At 52.2% G+C, this 15,574-nt stretch overlaps 1 protein-coding gene across 2 annotated transcripts in view; it reads right to left on the bottom strand.

Moving 5' to 3' along the window:
- Positions 1 to 14,225, bottom strand: part of AGPAT3 (1-acylglycerol-3-phosphate O-acyltransferase 3) — an 88,100-nt gene extending 73,875 nt beyond the window's left edge. For both annotated transcript variants that reach the window (XM_082626217.1, XM_082626219.1), the window contains exon 1: positions 14,128 to 14,225. The gene's annotated coding sequence lies outside the window, so the exon portion shown is untranslated. The remainder of the gene's footprint in view (positions 1 to 14,127) is intronic.
- Positions 14,226 to 15,574: the final 1,349 nt, after the last annotated feature.

Raw genomic sequence — 15,574 nt, 5'->3', positions numbered from 1 at the left:
TGCAAAGTTCCGGCTTGATTTTCTCCCAGTGATTCACAAACACAGCCTCGCACCCCCGAGGAGCAACCTCAGAGCCACACAGAGACAGACGGACGAGGTGCCCTGCCCGCTCCTGCCACACAGAGGGCAGGTGGCCCCCGAGGCTCGGCGGCCAGCGTCCCTGCTACCCTCAGGGATGCTTTAGAGGGAAGAGAAGCTCCACTCAGATGTGCTGAGCCATGAAGTGATTCAGCACCGAGGGACATGTCAAGTTGGCACAGAAAGCCAGCACTTCTGCGATGTTAGACAAGCGCTCAGTCTGGGCGCAGGCTGGTGGACAGCGGCCTCTCCCGTGTTCCAGAAACGCGCCGGACACAGCAGGACGCAGCCTAAGCCCTCTGCCACATGCTTCTGCAAAAACGGAGGGCAACGCGGACCGACAAAACCCACCATTCTCTTGCTCTGCACCTGAGGGGCACCAGACGAGAGGCAGCCGGGACCCTTGTCAGCTGCCTAAGGACACGGTGGCCGTTTGGGGAACGAGCCTGTGCAGAGCTCAGCCACGTCCATCCCTGCCCTCCCTGAGGCGCTCACGGCCTCGGGTCGCTTGTCCACGTGCTGCTGTCCCCGGGCAGCCCTGCCGGGACCCGCCACTCACCCCCACGCGCGGCATCGCTGCTCCGACACGCGTGCGGCGCCTCGTGTGTGACACCGCTCTACAAAGTACCTGCAAACGTGATGTTTTCTAATCCTCACCAGCCCCTGGGGGAGCGATGAGGTGCAGAGGGCCACCACCGAGAGGCATGAAGTCACCTCCCGGGAGCCACTCGAGCCGGGGCCCAACCCGCAGCTCCCACGGGGGAAGGCCAGTCACCTGCCATGTATTTGCACTGCGGCCCTTAACACACAGGGGGCAGCGTCGGTTACGCTACTGCCTACGGCCGCAGTGCACAGTGAAACGCAGGGGCAAAGCCTGAGCAGGCTGGATTTCAAAACTGGAAAATAAAGTGGAAATGAGAAAACTATTAGGCGCCTAGAAAGGTGTTATTCTTTCAAGTATTACTGGTGTGAGTGGAAACAGGCGTGGTCTCTTGGGGGGTAAGTCGGCCACAGGGGTCGGAAGGCTCTGGCCGTGAGGACCCTGGCTCAGCGATCCCCGGGAGGTCTTGCCCTCAGGAAGCCGACCAGGGAAGAGCCGTGCAGGGTGCCCACTGGACTTCCGACAGGGAAACAGAAACAGCTTTGGTGCCGCCAGCAGGGCTGGCTGCAGGCGTTGCTATTCACACAACGGAGCCGAGCACGGCCCTCGCGGTCTTCACCCAGGGACGGGGGCAGATGGCAAAGCTCAGCAGTGTGACGTGAACCAAGGAAAGCGGGCCGCAAAGACAGCCTGTACGACGTGGTCCACATGTGGGTATACGTGAGCATATGTGTGTGCACGTGTGAGCACAGGCGTGCGTGCGTGTGCATTCCGACTCAGACTCGGGATGGGGAAGGCCTCCTGGTGAAGTGAGAGGTCCAAGGTGCAGCACGCCTCGGGGGAGAAGCCGGGACCAGGCTGGGGGACATCGAGGACCAGGAAGAGGAGGAAGCATCGGTGGGGCGTCACCACGGGGGCTGGAGCCAGGGAGTGACAGGGACAGTACTGGGGCTACTGAAACAGAACCTCGATGCGCCCTAGGGAGGGAATCTGGTGGGAGCAGAACTGGAGGCCTGGGGACCTTTGGGGGCACTGGAGCAGCCCGTGTGTGGCCTGTCTCGGGGGGAATCAGTGAGGTTCCACGAGGGACAGTGGGGGTTTGGGGGAGAGACACGGAGGAAGGGGTCACGGCGGGGCAGGGGCCTGGCTTGGACCCCAGCGCAGTCAGTGACCTCACCGCAGGAGACGGGGAGAGGGTAGGGGTGTTTCACATCTGCGGGTGGACAGGGGAGGCCTGCTGAGATCGGGCGCCTGGGCTGAGGACACACAGCCTGCGGGGGAGCCTGTGGGCCTGGGGTTTAGGGCTCGGAGCTGAGAGGACAGCGAGCTGGGGTCACGGCCTCACAGGTAATTAAAATAACAAGGGGCAACGGGAGGCCCCTGGCAGACACGACCTCAGGCAGAACCCCCCAAATAACACCATTCCAGATGCTTAATGGTCTTTCCCTTCACATTTAGTTTCCTTTTTTAAAATATTTATTTATTTATTTTATTTATTTTGGTTGCACCGGGTCTTAGTTGTGGCACGCGGGATCTTCATTGCGGCACACGGGATCTTTAGTTGCTGCGTGCAGACTCCTTGGTTGTGGCCTCCATGCGGGGATCAGTTCCCCAACCAGGGATCGAACCCAGGCTCCCTGCACTGGGAGCGCAGAGTTTTACCCACTGGACCACCAGGGAAGTCCCGACATTTATTTTCCAGTTTTGAAATCAGACATGCTAAAATGTATTAACCATCTTAAAAAACACGCCCTTTCACTTTTACTGGCATATACTGCACACTGCATATGTATGGTAGTTTTCCAGCTACCAAAAACGTCATTTGAAGAAAACTGTTTGGAAGGTGGCTTAGTCTCCAGTTCTAAAAAAGCAGACATCACCTCAGTTGTACAGATGACAGAGAAGTTGACGGGAAGTTAAGTTCATTGAAGACAAAACCTGAGACAGGTTTTGCAGTTGTGTCCCAAACTGGTTAAAGCGCTTGATAAAGATGTGCACTGGGAGGGAGGGACCCCCGGCTTTAAGCTCCCCGGACACCACAGTTGTCTTCCACCAGGCAGTTGTAGGCCAGGATAAAATTTACCCCAAGTTAGCTTAGTGACTTAGGTATACTTGAACCTACGGCATTCCTTAACTTTCATCATTGTTTGTTCATCAGGATTTGTATCGATTCACCTTAGCAATCTCTTCAAGCTCAGAGTTTTGTTTTGGGATCATTTTCCTTCTTTGTCAATGATGTCTTCAGAAGTTCCCTTTTATGAGTCCAGAAAATTAACCTATAATGGTTCCAGATCAGTCCCACTCCTGGGCTCCTGGCAGAAGCAGGCAGAACTCCTGAAGGCAGAACCTGTCCAGGGAGATGTGCTCCAGGGAATCCGCAGACAAAGTCCTCCTGAATACAAGATCACAGTCCAAGTTACAAGGCACACGAGAAACTAGCTTCAGGGAGTTGACTAGCTTCAGGCAGCATGACAAACAGTGGAATTCAACCCCCAAGACATGTAGACTTCGGTATTATTTGGGGCGCTATTATTACTTTGGCATTACTCTTTGTAGCATATAGAATAATATGCTTAGAGATAAAAAAGGAAATTGAAATATGTGCAAAGAAAAGAACACCATGCAAGAGAAGAGGCATGGTTTGGAAAGAACCACAGAGAACGTTCGAGAATGAAAACTATAATCACCGAAATGAACAGTTTAATGAGCAGGTTAAGCAGCAGATTAGACAGAGATGAAGATGGAGCTGGAAAACTGGAAAGGAAAGCTGAGGAAATTACCCAGAATGTGGCAAAAAAAAAAAAAAAAAAAAAAAGACTAAAAGACAGACATGAACAAGAGTTGGAGAGGCTTGGAAGATGGTGTGAGAAAGTCAAGCATAAGGTAGAAACAAAATTCAACAAAAGAATGGCTGAAATTTTTCCAGAATTACTGAGAGACACAAAACTTTATCCTCAGGAAGCATACTGACTCCAAAGCAGGAAAATAAGAAGAAATCCACTCCAGAGATGCCACCATGAAATTGAAGAATACTGGGGCTTCCCTGGTGGTGCAGTGGTTGAGAGTCTGCTTGCTGATGCAGGGGACACGGGTTCATGCCCCGGTCTGGGAAGATCTCACATGCCGCGGAGCGGCTGGGCCCATGAGCCATGGCCGCTGAGCCTGCGCGTCCGGAGCCTGTGCTCCGCAACGGGAGAGGCCACAACAGTGAGAGGCCCGCGTACGGCAAAAAAAAAAAAAAAAAAAAAAAAAAATTGAAGAATACTGGATGTAAAAGGGACCACAAACACAGCAGAGAGGAAACATTACTGATGCAGGAAGGACAGCGGAACTGACAGCGGGTCCCTGAGCCAGGAGGAGGTGACAGGGTGTAAGCCACGTCTCAGAGAATGCCAGTCAGTGCCACACAGACCATGTCCTCTGCCCACAAGGCTTCTGAGGTGAAGTCAGTAATAAATATATAACCTAAAATCCCAGTGCATTTAGAAAATAAAAGTACCTCTGTATCACTCATGGGTCATAGAAGAATAATAAAGGATTTTTAAATGCTCAAAAACTCAAATACTGAGCAATGACATTAACTGCACACCAAAATATACAGGACACAGAACACAGAACCAGGAAGGAAGGTTATAGTCTTAAATGCTTATGATAGAAATAAAGTGTGAAAATTAAGAAACTATGCTTAGACAAAATAAAAAAAGAAGTTAAGCTGTCAACTAAATAACCTGTAAATGGAACACCAGGAAAGAAAAAAAAAAACCCAGGGAGTGTACAAAGATACGATTACAATGAAAGGATAAATTAATGACACAGGAACCAAACATGTGTTGGACGAGATCTATAAAACTGAAAGTCGGCTCTTTGCGAATGGCAATGAAACAGAGAAGCCTCTGCTAAGATGAATCAAGAAAAAAGAAAAGCAAAAACATTTTAGGAATGAAAGGGGGAGCTTAATGTCAGATACAGTACAGATTTAAAACTTAAGAAAAGATTATGACTTTTGTACCAAGAAACTGACAACGTAACTGACATGGATACTGGGGTAGACAGGTCTAAGATGACCCCCATGGTTCACACCCTTGTGTAACCCGCACCCTTGAGGGTGGGCTGGACCTAGTGACTGGCTTCCAACAAAAAGTGGACAAGAAAAGGAGTGGAAGGTGGCATGCGAGATATGGCTTACAACACTGAGACTGAGTCTAGCTGGTGCGCTCTCTCCCTCCCTCTCCCCCTCTCATTCTCACTCTGATGGACAAGTTGCCAGGTCAGGGAGCCCTCAGAACAACTGGCAAGGACCTGAATCCTGACAGAAACATGAATGAACCTGAAGAGGGATCCTTGCCCCGTGGCGCCTTCAGATAAGACTGCAGCCCCAGGTGACACCTTGGTCACCGCCTGTGAGGGACCCCGGGCCTGAGGACCCAGCTAAGCTGAGCCTGGATTCCTGGACCACAGAAACGGTGAGATGGGAAGTGTTGTCAACAGCCAGTTAAGTGTTGGGGTCATTTGTTATATAGCAACAGATAGCTAACGCAGATCACTCCCTAGAAAATAATACCAAATCTTATTTTTAAAAGGCTGGAAAAGTTGAACAGATCTGTACTATTAAAGTAATCGACCAGGATGTAAAAATCTGTCTGCACGAAAGCCAGGCCCAGACCAAGAAATTACGTAAGAAACGCATAACCTCAGTCTCACATAAGCTCTTTTATACCACAGAAAAGGAGGCAATACTGTCTCCACTCATATGATGAGACCAGTATAAGCCAGCACCAAACCCAGACAAGATGGGGACTGTATAATAAAGGACAATTACAAGCCATGCGCACTTCTAAACAAAGGTGCAACACATTCTAAACAAAATATTAACAAACCGAAGGTGGTAATGCAATACAAAATAATATATCATGGCCGAGATGGGACATTTCCAGAAAATCTACTCATGTACTTCACCAAATCAACCTATCAAAGGAGAAAATCTTATACAATCAGCTTAATACATGCAGAAAAAGTCTTTGATAAAACATTTTCAGTCAAATATTTGTATAAACAAGACAACTTTCTTAACCGGAAAGGGGGCATCTAAAGAAAAATAAGCATTCTCTCTCTCTCTCTTTTTTTTTTAATAATTTCATTATTGTAAACAGATAAACATAATCAAAGGAGATAAGTAACACGCTGTGGCCCCGCCCCGCTGCACCCTCCCACCCCTTATATGAAGTCTTGAGTCTCCTCCCAGTAGGTCGTCACTTCAATACAAGAAATTTGAAAAGGCGTTCTTACCGCCCCCGCATGACTTACGCTTAGCCCTAACCCCGGCCTCTCCCCCCGCAGTGTCCCCGGGGCCGTTAGGAAGCAGTGCTGCTGGGGACACCTTGCCCATACTGGGGGCGCCCAGACGTCCCGGGGACCATGTGCCAGGTGCACCTAGAGGTGAAAGCCCCCTGTGCAGACACGGCCCACCAGTCCACACCCACACCTGCGCTCTGTTGACTCACGTCTGTGCCCACACCTGGCTCAGGCACTCTACATTCTGGCTCCCCCGGTGCGGTAGGCCGGCATCTCACTGTGCTTTTATTTTTGCGTCTCCCTGATGACCCATGAAGGTAAGTCTTGAATCTCTTCTCTTATTTCCTTCCATCTGTTTGCTCCTTTGTTCCCAGGAGGAGCCATAGGAAGATTCTGAACTAAGCAGCCTCCATGTTTGTACCAAACTGAGCAGCATTTCCTGAAAATCAGGAATAGGATAAAAACGCCCCATCACACTTCCATTCAAAATGGTCCTGACGGCCCTGGCCCAGGCAGTAAAACAGGGTGGAAAAATAGTAAAGGCATAAGGAAGAAAGGAAGCCATCACCATTCCCTGTCTACACAGAAAATCCCCGAAATCTACAGGTAAATTATAAGAAATAGAGATTGGCGAGGTGACTGGATATAAAATCAATATCCAAAGTCAATTGCATTTCTGTTCAACACCAACAAGAGTTAGAAATATTTTAAATAAAAAAATAAAATTTAAAAATACCACTTATGGGGCTTCCCTGGTGGCGCAGTGGTTGAGAGTCCGCCTGCCGATGTAGGGGACACAGGTTCATGCCCTGGTCCGGGAAGATCCCACGTGCCGCGGAGCGGCTGGGCCCGTGAGCCATGGCCGCTGAGCCTGCGCGTCCGGAGCCTGTGCTCCGCAACGGGAGAGGCCACGGCAGTGAGAGGTCCGCGTACCGCAAAAAAAAAAAAAAAAAAAAAACCACTTATGAAAGTGACAAAAATAATAAGGACACCTGGGAATAAATTTAACCACAGAGTCTAAGAGAGTATACTTATAGTATATACAGGGCCTTATTAAAAGCCATTTAAGAAGATCTACATTAGTTGAGACACACCACGTTTACAGCAGGAAGTCTTAATACTATAAAATAGAAATTCCCCTCAACTGATCTATGGAATTGGTGCAATTTCTATCTAAATCCTGACAAAGTTTTTCATGAAACTTGACAAGCTGATTTTAACACAGAAAAACAAAGAGCAAGAATAGCCAGGCGCTCTAGAGAACCCAGGTGGCAGGGGGGCGGTAGAGGGGAGGATGTCTAGACAGCAACGGGGGCAGGTGCCACTCACGCAGACACACGGACCGGCAGGACAGAGAAGCCAACCGAGGGGACTGGACACACGGCCGCAGTGGCACAACAGGTCAGCAGGGAAAGAGGACCGACCGGCTGAGGCTGGTGTCAGGACAACTGTTCTCCACGTGGGGACAGAGCTCCCTACTCGCCACCACAGAGTCCACTCCCGAGGGACTAAGGGCTTCGGCGTGGAAAGCAAACGTTACAACTTCTACGAGAAAACACAGGAGAACACACGAGTGACCCCAGGGCTGGGAAAGACTTCTCAGCAACACTCGAAAGGCCACGAAAGAAAAGATGGATAAACTCCACATTAAATTAAGAATTTCTATTCATCAAAATAAAGTAAAAAGACAAGACACGGCTAGGAAAGGTACCTGACGAACACATTACACAAAGGATCACTATCCTGAATACATAAGGAAACATATCGTATAGAATTATATGTAAGGAATATGCACGAACAAGTTATCACCTAACAGGAAAATGGGTGAAGGAATTCACAGGGGAGGAAACACGTCTACCAGTAAATACAAGGAGAGTATCAACTCCATCTACCAGGAAACACAAATCAGGCCACAATCAGACAGGAACATTTTGCATCCAATCTATTTGCAGAACTTAATGACAATACCACGTGCTATGGAGTATGTGGGTCCACTTACACCCTTAGTCTGAGTCTTTCCCATCACTCTGGGAAACAGCCCAGTGTAAACATCACTGTGTAAATTTTAACCTGCCTGGACTTCCCCGCCCAGTGGTCCCATTCTACACGTGTAACAAGAGGCGTGGACACAGAACATGCCATCAAAACAGAGCAAGATGAGGAATGCCTTCTGGTAAAAGTCCCGATGTGTTTTGTAAACATTACTTCATCTTTCCATGGACCTCAGGAGGGCCTCCTGCACGCACTTGGAGACACACGGAGTTCCTCTGTTCCCAGACTGACACCTCTCTGGGTACCATCTTCTCTTTTCCTCTACCCAGCATCACGTAACCCCATCCTGTTTCCAGCAGCCATGGTTGAGATAAGAAAGACAAATCTTTTGGTTCTCATCTGTACATAAAGTGTTGGGCCTCTGTTATTCTTGTTTTGCTTCTCTTGCATGCATTTTGAAAGTGCCCATTTAGCCCTCATTTAATTGGCTCACTTACTTTATTTTGAAAATTAAACAAATATTGTAGACCAGAGGTTGTAAAAATAGTGGCCCAGAGGCTAAATTCAGGCAGGAACATTTTTTCGTTTGCCTGCAGCTTGTTAAAAATAAATAATTGCATAGAAAGATCTAGATTTTTGTCTTGTCTCAGCAGATCAAAGAGCTAGTGACTTTGGTCCCGTACCTGCCTGGCATGTCTGCTAGGGGTCCGTGGCTGGGGGTCCGAGGCTGGGGGTCCGAGGGGTCAGAGGCTGGGGGTCAGGCAAGGCACATCCGAGAGAAGAGACGTACAGTCATCACTCATCGGCACAGCCACCCCTGCCTGGCACTTGTTAGATCTGTGTCTACAGCTTTCACATATAGCTTTGTTTACCAAAATAGTAGAAACATTTATACCCAACAACTCATTAAAATTTAAAGAAGTACCAGGTACAAAGCAGTTGGGACTCCAGGAAAACACCCTGTTGGCTTGGAGCTAGAAGTGGACCACAGGCCACCAGAGCATTTTCTAACAAAAGTTCTAGAACTGAAGTTACGGTAGTTAGTGCCTCGATTTAGGAAGCTGAAAATAGCTGTCGTGCACTAACACGCGTGTGCTCTGACCTGTATCACCCGTCTAGAAGCACTCTGCTTCCTTTCATCGCTGGACACTCACTTTTGTGTACCAGCTCACCACTAGTTATAGCAAAGGAGACCAAATAACAGCTCAAAGGGGACCTGCCAGACTGCAGGGCTTTGCCTAAAACTAAACCAAAACACTGCCGGGGGCCAAGGGACTATTCACGGTTTGGGATTATTTTTACTGTTGCGATTATTTATTTCTACTTTGGTGGATTCCAAGTCACTAAACTTTGTCTCTGAGGCTGTCAGGGTGCTTTGACACTCAGACTCCCCTCAGGAGAGAACCTGCCGCCGGGGGTTGGGGGTGCCTGCCAGTACCTGGCTGCCCGAAGGACGGGGCCCGAGGCCCCCAGGCTGACTTTCTCAGAGCCACATCCTCCCAGGCCTCCCCGCCCCCTGTGCCCTCACTCAGGGGTCGGATCGCCCCCTCCAGCCCCTCCCTTCAGCCCCCACAGCGTTCCCCCCGCGAACCTCCTGCACGTCCCATCCTGGCGTCCTCCTCACATGGAGCCCAAACAGGTGACGGCTTCATCTAACAATCTGACTTGTCTTATTTTGGCAAAAATCACTCCTAGCAAAAAGCCATATTTTGGAAGGTACACCAATTGATTAATTTCTCTCTGAACATAAGGATGATGTGTATCTTCATTCATCCATTCAATTAGTCATTGCAATTAGCCTGGGACGATGGTCTACTTAGAAATCAATGTATGAAAAGCATAACCCAATCACCAGCACATTCTTTACGTTGAGAGTCAACAGGCAGCTCTTTACTTAACTGCTACTGAGTGGAAAATGAAAAGCTGAGCACAGATGAATCTGCATAAATGGAATTTCTTTCTTCCCCAGGCAACATCATTTCTAGCGTGTACCTGTTTCTATCATCTTCAATGGGGGTTTCCGGGCCCCAGTCCACCAAGTCTCGCCTCCTACAAGCGAAAAGGTTTTTTTTAAATGAATACTTCTGTGAAGCCAGTCACTGAGTTTCTGCTTCAAAAATGCAGATTTTCATAGACTGAGTTTTCTGAGCACTGCGTTGGTTTGGATTGAATGAGACCTTGTTGGAAATCTAGATGCTTCCCTTGCCAGCCGAGGGACTGTGGCCAAGCTCTCCCACCCAGTCCCTCCAACTGTGTAATGGGGCAATACCCTGTCCTCACAGAAACAACATAATGAGCCCATAAGATGCCTCATGGAGATGTAATAACTGGAGCTGTTGTCATCAGACTAGACGCAAAGCAGGGACACACTGAACGTCAGTTTTCAGGTCAGCAAAGTGAGTGATGAGGAGAAAAACAGCCCCCGTTGCTGGAGCTGTGGAATTCAGTCCCCCAGCCCACGCCCGCCCCCAGGGATGCAGCCCACGGGGCTCACAGGCCCCGTGAGAGCAGATCGGGTAAAGGTGTTCCTCGCTGCATCTTCTCACGGCTGCTCAGGGTAGAACTCAGTACCACCCTTCTTATCGCTGCCTTCATTCCCCACCCACTTTCAGAGGGAACTGAGAAGAGCCACCTCAATGATGCATGGCCTCCTGGGGCCACCTGAGGACAGGCCTCTCGGCTGCTGGCAGGCAGCTCCTGGCAGGAGCGCCCAGCTTCAGCTTCGGTTTTTAGTCCTGCGTGACGCGAAGCACTCCTGCCTGAAGAAGACTTCTGCCTGTCACATACTGAAGGATACAGTTTCTTTCAACACTAATATTTAAAATGTATCCTATCTGTGACCTTCTGGCTGCACTTGCGGAAAGACACGGCGAATTAAAGCACAGCGTCCAGGGCCAAAGGCTCCAGCCCTGCAGCGGGAACTTGGGCCAACTTTCCCAGGGCATCTGCTCCTCCGCCTCCAAAGAGAAACACAGATGCCGCCCCCAGATGATCCATGTTTCGGTTTCTAGCACTTTGCTCCACAAAGATAATCAGGACACGGTGAATTCTTCTAAATAACTAAATGAGAGACTGTCCCAGGCTGAACCACTCATGTGTTTGCCTAAAATCCAGCATTTTGAAATTAGTAATTTAGGATTAAAGATTATTACGAACTGGTTTTAGAAACAACAGATTAAGTCAGAGTCATTTCGCTTTACAATGTGAATCAACTCATTTAAAACCTCAAGCATTCCTTGGTTAACCAAAAGTAAAATCCATGAAATTTCCAAGCAATTGTTTTACAAAATTCAGTCCAATCTGACTGTAACATACATTTCTCAATGAGAAGACTGAGTAACTAAACATCTTATGTCATATAGGCAAATCATTAAGAAAGGAACAGGCAAATGTAGCCAATTGTATCCAATGCTTTGCTCTATAAATATCAATCGGCCACAACTTGTAACAGTAAAATATTAGAGTTTCTGATGAGGCCCAAGAGAGGGAAGAAAAAGATGGAAGCAGAAGCCACTGCTTTTGCCCCAGGTGGACTTTGATGGGGTCAAGGGCTAACTGCTAACAGCGAGGGACCGCCACTGATCTCCACTGAAGCCCCCTCTCGTGTCTCCCACGCTAGGTCAGGCTGAAAGCCAGGGGAAGATGTGTGTTTTGGGGGTCCAATGCAATTGGACACGTTGACCACACGTCCCCTCCACCCCGCCCCGGAAAACCCAGTAAATTGGCTCTTCTCAAACACAATTTCTGTTTCTCATTTTCCTTGTTTATATTGATTTCAACATTTCCCTCCTACCTCTGATTTGACCAGAGATAAAAGTGTTTCCAGACTTTTAGCAGACAGATGGGGCTGAGAAGGTGGGAGTCCATGGATCTCAGTTTAAATTCTGGCCATGCTGATTTGCGACCCAACCTTCATGGGGCAACCAAACCTCTGGGCTTTCTCAGACCACTCTTTTCCGAGGTGGAAGTGCCATCAGAGTTGTCACATGTAAAGGGCTAACCCTGTGTATCAGGACCCACGCTAGTTAATGTGGGACGCTGGAGTAAAAACTTACAGCCCAGATCACTTCGGTGGATGCACTTTTTCTAACTTCCAAAATAAACAACTGCTTTCAGTGTGCTTCACTGGCCCTGGCACCTAGACGTGGGACAGGCACATGGAACATCAGCCTGCCGGCCCAGGAGTAGCAGCATCCCCCCAGGAGGCGGCTTCTAGAGTCCACACCCTGGCAATGCAAGTGTCCCTCCTGCACCTCCCTTCACCTCCTACGACAGGGGCTTTAACCCTGCTACCGCACCTTCTCCAGGCTACTGCTCAGCCTCAGCCCTCTTGGCAGACATGCCCCCGCAGGACCCACGCAGGTGGGGCAAGCAGCATGCTCCGGCCAACACAGCTAGTCTGCGTGCCCATGAAGTGTGGCTCAGAACATCAAGGCCTGAGCCTTGCAAGGCCAGGAGGAGGCCCTGAATCTCAGCCACGTGTGTGGGCATTCTGAATATCAATCACGTGTGTGTGTGAATGTCAATCACATGTAGCACCTTTTTGTAAACAATGTAATCACGAAGATTGCCTCAGAGTGGCTGAGAAAGGGATACAGAAGTGAGTTGTAACAGGCCAACTCTGCAACTTTGAGGGAGAGGAGGGTGGAGTCAGGATGATCCAGAAAAGGGGAAGGGAAAGCAGTAAGGAAACGATCAAATTAGAGAATGTTCAGAACCTCACTGAGATCCCTTATGAAGCTTTTAAACGGAGAAAACGTTGATTAGCAGTCCCTAAATGAGTACAGTCAGCCTGCAGAGCTGTAATTTAGAACCTGTAGGGGATCCCCGCTGGCTTAGTCCAACATCACTGGGCCCCTCAGCACACAGCCATCGCCAGGCCACCACACACCACTCGGGCCTTGGGATCTCTGGGTGGTTTCCACCTTTAATATGGGTGGCAGTTCTCATTCCAGTCTATCTCAAGGCCAACGGCCCACCTCATTTTTCCTTCTCATGAGATCATATTTCCTATGAAAAGGAACCTAACTGCTCTAGTATTCTCTTAGAGGAGACTGTATATAGTCTGGGGGGGAGGGTTCCCTGGTGGTGCAGTGGTTAAGAATCCCCCGCCAATTCAAGGGATATGGGTTCGAGCCCTGGTCCGGGAAGATCCCACATGCCACAGAGCAACCAAGCCCGAGCGCCACAACTACTGAGCCTGCGATCTAGAGCCCGTGAGCCACAACTACTGAGCCCACGAGCCACAACTACTGAAGCCCGCACCTAGAGCCGGTGCTCCGCAACAAGAGAGGCCACCGCAGTGAGAAGGCCGTGCACTGCAACGAAGACCCAACACAGCCAAAAAAAAAAAAAAAAAAAGTTGGAAGAAAGAAAGAGAGAACCTGCACAATATTTTCAAGGTAGCCTCAACTGCTAGTCATCCTCCCTGAGACCCTCGGGCAGGATCAACCGACCTGGGTGCTCTGGGCGGCCCTGGGGTGGCGGTGGTTTTCCTCCCAAATGGCTCCTGGATTACTGACCGACCCCATCACCTGACTGGAACCATGGAAATTCACAGTCGGCCTTTGGTCCAAGCGCCAAAGTCAAATCTGAACACTCAGCACCCACCACTGCTGCGCATTCCCACCTGCAGCCCTCCCTCCTGGCCGAGCAAAAAGTGAAACTAACCCCTGGCCGTAGATAGAGCGCAGGGTCGGGGGAGCGCTCGGGGCCCGGGGCCCCAGCGCCCAGAAACCGCGGGGAGGGGGGGCACGTCGCGTCCGCGGGGAGCAGAGGGGCCCGAGAAACCCCGCGGGGAGAGGGGCGGGGGTGTCGTGCCCTCGCCCAGCCGGCTCGCCCTCCCCTCCTGGGGTGCCCCGGCCCTGGCCGCGCGCCAGCCCGGACCGGCGCGCCCGGCTGCAGCGCCGCAGGCGGGCCTGCAGGGACGGGGAGGGGGACGGGGCCTGGGCCTGGCCGGACGAGGCCCCGGGGAGGCCGGGAGGGGACCCGGGGCCCGCGGGCCCCAGTCCCGGTCCTCCCGCAGGCCCCGCGCCGGGCGGAGCGCTGCCGGCCCACTGCGGCGCGGGGCCCGGGTCGGGGGCGACCTGGGGCGGCGGTGGAGGCAGCCCCGACCTCGGGCGGCGGGCCGGGCGGGGGGCCGACCTGGGGGCAGCGCCGCTCACCTGCAGCCGCCGCCACCTGCTCGTCGCGCGCTCGGCCCCGGCGTCGCCTCCGGGCCGTTCCGGCCGCTGCGCTCCGGCCCTGGGCGCGCCCGGCCCTGCGTCGGGCCTCAGCTAGTGCGGCGCCCGCCGCCCCCGGCCCCCATCCCGCCCCGCCCGGCCCGCCGCCCTCCGCCCTCGGCCGCGCCGCCCCGCCACTTCCTGTGCGCGGCGATCCCACAGTTCCGCCGGCGCGCGGGGCGGCGGGGACACGCGGGGAGGGGACACGGGACGTGCGGGGGGGACACAGCGGGGAGACATGCCGGGGACACGGGAGTACAGGGGAACAGTGGGGAGGGAATACGGGTCGGGGGGGACACAAGGGGGGGACACAAGGGGGGATAAGCCAAGAGGACAGGGAGGTACAGGGGGACAGCGGGGGGAACACGGGACACGGGGGGAGACAGGGGACACCGGGGTGGGCGGCCTGGCGGGGCGCCGGCTGGGAAGGGACGGGCCCGTGTCCAGTAACGGACGCCGCTGGAGCACCCGGCGGGCTTGGGGCCGGCGGGACACTTGGGGGGCGGGACAGCGAGGTCGGTGGGGGGCCGGATTGGGGGTGGAGGGAGGGGATCCGTCGGGGGCACAGACCGCCTAGAGGCTGGACCCAGGGCTATAGGGGAACTGCATATGGTGGGCCGGCATACGTGGCGGTGGAGGGGGGGTGGGGGTGGGGCAGGCAGCACCACGGACAGTGCGGACCTCGTGGACTGCCCCCATCTCCCTAGGGGCCCCGCTGCGCGTACTGGGGGTGTTTCCAGGCACGAGACTCCCCCCAGGCCACGGTTACCGCCGTGGGGCAGGGAGGGGGGTCGCCGTGGGGAACGTCCTGGGAGCCGCTGGTCCGCACGAGGTCGTGTTTCAGACCCAAGTAAAGCGCCCTTTGACTTCTTTACAGTTGGCCCTCGGCTGGCAACGTTGTATCCGTATTTGACCCTGGAGGAAGCCTCCCCGAATTGGGGTGGGGGGAGGCGGTTGCCCTGAACCGGCCTCGCTAGCCCCACCCGTCGCCCGCGGTCCCTGACGCTGTCCTCTCCTGGAAGAAGGGCTGCCTGTGTCCCCTGCCAGGCACCGGGCCTGAGGGAGCATCCAGGCAGGGCTGTCCGGCGCTGGGCTGTACACAAGGGTAGAGGGTCACCTCCAGTCTGCTTCCCTACTCCGTATTTCCGTGTGGCCTGCCCCCTGTTCGGGTCCTCAGGTCCAAGGTGGACCTCCTGAGCTTGGAGGAGCTTCCTTCGAAAACTATTTACAATACCAGGTGCTGTTGCCGTCTGCTGTGCCTTATTTTAAGCCACCTCGAATTATTTCAGAAAACACCCCTACTAAAATAAACATACCCGCACCTGTTCTACTCACAATCCCCTTATCCTTGAAAAAGAAAGTATGGTTGGCAATGTTCATGCAAATTTAA

The sequence above is a fragment of the Mesoplodon mirus genome (genome assembly GCF_964341445.2).
Source record: "Mesoplodon mirus genome assembly, chromosome: 6".
Taxonomy (NCBI): Eukaryota; Metazoa; Chordata; class Mammalia; order Artiodactyla; family Ziphiidae; genus Mesoplodon; species Mesoplodon mirus.
Note: the sequence above shows the minus strand (reverse complement) of the source record. Positions and strands in the feature narration are given on the sequence as shown.